Source organism: Poecilia formosa, unplaced genomic scaffold (assembly GCF_000485575.1).
Source record: "Poecilia formosa unplaced genomic scaffold, Poecilia_formosa-5.1.2 Scaffold323, whole genome shotgun sequence".
Taxonomy (NCBI): Eukaryota; Metazoa; Chordata; class Actinopteri; order Cyprinodontiformes; family Poeciliidae; genus Poecilia; species Poecilia formosa.
Window position 1 is genome coordinate 535,185 of NW_006800262.1, and position 4,363 is coordinate 539,547.

At 35.0% G+C, this 4,363-nt stretch overlaps 1 protein-coding gene across 2 annotated transcripts in view; it reads right to left on the bottom strand.

Annotated features, from left to right (window-relative positions):
* The window catches only part of ftsj1 (FtsJ RNA 2'-O-methyltransferase 1), a 15,874-nt gene extending 14,879 nt beyond the window's left edge, over positions 1-995 (bottom strand). Inside the window, exon 1 of one of the 2 annotated variants that reach the window (XM_016661333.1) lies at positions 900-995. The gene's annotated coding sequence lies outside the window, so the exon portion shown is untranslated. The remainder of the gene's footprint in view (positions 1-899) is intronic. The other variant, XM_007573279.2, reaches the window with a different exon arrangement.
* Between the last annotated feature and the right edge of the window lie 3,368 nt (positions 996-4,363).

Below are 4,363 nucleotides of genomic sequence, written 5' to 3' on the forward strand. Positions count from 1 at the left end.
TTACTGTATATATATAAAAACGATTTATCAAAATCAATTGTATTATAGGTTCACATTTTTTTTCTTTATTGAGAAATTACAATTATAATGAAAAGTCACAAATGTTGTCTTTGGTCATTGTTTAATTTCCAAATATATTCACGTTTATATGTGAGTGGGTCGATGACGAACATTAGCTAAAAATACTTTGTGGAATGGCATTTTCTGAAGTTCGGTCCATTCATTTGTATTAGCTTACTGGCAGAGATGCCACATTCAATATGGCGGACGCGATTACGTATCGCTGCAACGGGACGACCCGCTCCATGAGGCGTCTACGTATTAATGTCTATGCGTATTTACCAGGTAGGACATTTTGATAGAGTTTTGCTAGATCAACATGTGCTACCATAGACGTGTAGGATTCTAATATAATTATATTTTTTATATTTTAGTGCATCTAAATGTACTAGCTTTGCATATTCCCAGGAAGGATTTTAGTGCATTTACACAAGCAGGTATTTTTAAACAGGAATTCAGGTGCTTTTAAAAAAGATTTCGTCATTCACATATTTTTCAAATGCTACGTTGTTACTGCTAAACGCCACTTAAATATAATAATCGACAATCAGTATTTAACATTGACACTAACTACTAAGGTATTTGACGGTAGCGGTTTTCGAAAGGTCGCACCGACATTTAGACATAGCAGTCTAGATGCAATAAGGTAGGAAAACCTGACGAGGAAGCACAAGTAATCAGAACACCGGTTTGTTAAATAATTAAGTTTTCCTCCTGAAAAATCTCGCGGTTTTCCTACTCATTTCTGTTGTCTTCATGTAGTCTGGAAAAGCCGTGGTTCACCTATTTATTAGTTTAAAGATGGAAACATTTCCGCTTCAAAATTTTATTTTACTCACCCTCCAAGTACTGTCGTCAACGTTAAGAACTCTTCTTCTTCTTCTTCTTCTTCTTCTTCTTCTTCTTCTTCTTCTTCTGACAAAAAAATAAAATAAAATAAAATAAAAAAAATACTTGAGCATTACTGCCATCAACCGGTAAGGAGTGGGGACCACATGGCATAAAAAAGATCCTATTATGCAACTTACAATGTTTCAAAAATCAAATATAGCCTGATATCCTCTGCTTCCTGAATATTTCTTAAATAAATCAAAAGTAATTCCTGCAACACAAAATAACATGTTTTATTGTCTCATCTTCTCCACAATCATATTTCCCTAAAACCACCGTTCTTTCATTTCTTGTACCCTTAACTTTTGTGACCTCTCCTTCATTTTTTGTGTTATTATACTTTTTATTTATGTTATACTGAAACTAACATTAATATCAACCAATATGCGATTAGTGCTCTCTTTAGCCAGCCCGTCTGCCATTTCATTCTCCTTATCCCCAAGATGTGCTAGAACCCATGTAAAATTTACTGTAAACCCATCATATTAATTCTATAAAGTGTTTTGTTGTATTTCAATTAATATATCTGGTCTACTATCTGAATCTTCCAAACTGGCCCGTAATGAACAAATTATTGATTTTAATAGTCTTACTTCTTCCACCCACTGAACTGCTAAAAGTTCAGTGGGTGAACTTTTAGCAGTTCAGCAAGCATTTCTCCTGTATAAACTGAGACACCCTTTTCCTACTTTAATTAGAAACTGCGGTGCAATAAATGCTGTCCCTATCTTGTTAGCTGTGTTTTTGAAGCATCTGTGTGTATCCGTACATAGTTATAGGACTGAAATCTTTAACTATATGTTTATTCATAATAAGATATTTACATTTGTTCTTGTTTTCTAATATTGAAAAAAAATCTACCTTAGCATTAGGAAGCATCCAAGGTGGTATTGTTTGTAATGGAACTGCCTGACATATTTCATTGGTCTAAATGGATTTCATCCATCCAAAGCTCTTTAATTTTTTCTTTTTCTTTTCCCAGCCATGTTTAAGCACCTCTAATGTTGGATGATCATTTCTTTGTAGATTCTTGTATTTATTCAAATTCTGAAAGCTGTGATTTCTTTTTAATAATTTGAAAGCTTTATTGCATTTCTTAGTAACTTTAGTACATTGTTTAGTAACTATTGTTCACCAGGGCACCAACCTCCTTTCGCTTTCCCTGCTAAAGAACTTGAAACTAATGTTAAACCATTTGCTAACACTATTATCTCTAAAATTAATTCTGGTTCCACTCCCATCATTCAGACATACTGAGTTCTAAACATAAATTATTTCTTCTAACATATCCCCATTTTGATGATTACTCCTTGAAAAGTAACTTAGTTAGATTACTGATTACTTGATTTGGAAACTAACTAAGTTACATTAAAAGTAACTTTTTAGTTACCTTCAGCAGCTGCTACCAACAACGCTCTGCCACCTGTGAAAATTACATTGAGCTTTGCTAATTCTTAATTGCAAATTATTTTATAATAGTAACATCAACAATGTATCAGAGCCTAAAAAACAGACATCAGCATCTCCTTATTCCTCACTCATCTCCTGAGACTGATATGGTACAGAACATTTTATTAATAATTCAGTTTCTTATTGTGCTTTTAGTAGACTGGTATGGTTTGATTATTTGCTTATTAAATGTATAATAATATCAGCCAAAATCATATAAATGGTCATTTAAAGAACAAATCATACTAAGAGATTAACAGTAAATGCATAAATATTGTATACTTTAAAAATGTTTGTTAGGGTTTTCTGTTTGTTTTATTAAGAAATGTTAGCATCTTTTATTAAATCAGTGTTCAGTGGTCATTTAATGTATTATTAATGTCAGACACAGACCTTCTGCCCAGGGGCGGATCTAGATGGGGGCCAACAGGGGTACAGAAGAAATTATGCTAAATAAATGTATTTTGTTAATACTGAGAGGTGGATTATTTTAACCTTAACAATGGGCTCTTTGCATGTACGGCGTTGATGTCACATCTGCATGAGCAAATGCGGCTCACTTGTTTCCGCTTTGAGTTTCCATGACAGCTAGAAAAGACAAAGTCCTATTTCAGACGCAAAAAAAAGCAATACTATGAATATTGTTGTCTTCCATATATAATGGAACATCAACAAATTAAGTTTTCATTAATTTCCAAGCAATTAAGAAGAATTAAGAAGATAGTGGCGTGTAAATATTTGTCGCTACCAGTTAAAGCTAACGCCGCACAGCAAAGTTTGCAGCCTCCACATCACTCTGGATCAGCTTCTTCTGCCTAAAACTACCGGGGGGAGACGGATGGTAAATAAAGGAGCCTCCCTGAGTTATTTCCATGGAATCGCTTCTGTATTCAGCCTGAAAGAACGAGTGTATGGGAACGAGAGAGCAGACCAGAGCCTGAGAGCCCAACAACCTGAACACACTGCTGTAAACACCATCCTATTTGAGCTCTTCACAAGAAACATGCAAAACTAATATAACAAAACTAGAAAATTTCTGAAGAAATTTAAATGGGACCTGAAGAAGTGTGCCCATCACTTTGGACCCAGAGTTTCAGATTTGCCCTGAGGAATAAATCCATGCAAGTCTGACATGCATGATCAACCACTAGAGTGCAATGACTGAAGAGTTTACCAGATTCATAATCACAGTGCTACAGATAAGACGGTTCACAACTACTTTACAATGGCTAATCCCAAGAACAGTGAAACTCACTCTGAGACTGACGACTATAAGCTTCGTACATGTGGTTCTCACTCACGGTCCAAAATAAAAGAACATGAAGACAGTGGGTAATTGTTTATTTTAAAAAAAAATTCAATTGTTTATTTTAAAAAAAAATTCAATCTTCATACTAAGGATTTTAATTTACACTCAAAAATTCAGACAAATAATAATTTTATGTAAGCAAAATATGAATAGTCACAGGAAATATGTATTATTCCCACAATGCATTGTGAGACTGCCTCTGTCTGGAACTCGTTGCTATGGTAATTAATTATCTGCACCTGGGCTGGCTCTCTGTCAGACAGGGTGCTGGAGACAGAGTTTCTATACTTGTGAGACACCCAGCCTCACAAGTATAGGCTTATGGTTTTTTGTCAGAACCCTGACAAAAAACCATAAGCCCTAGCAAAATTTTGAAAACATTTTACAGGAGCAGGCATGTGTATCTATGTCATGACCAACTTTGAGATCAATAGGCCGCTATTTGTGCCTGTGAGAGGGAGTTAAAAAGAGTTTTGGAGTGAGACCTCCACTGTCCTGTGTGTGTGTTTCAGAGAGAAATCTTAGTGATTCTGTGAGACACTCAGCCTCGATTTTTCTCGTTTTTCTCAATTTATGTCGTCATTTTAACTCAGCATCCCACTAAAAGTAATAGCTCCCTTCTCGGGATCAAGCTGAACGTTTTGATACCACTTT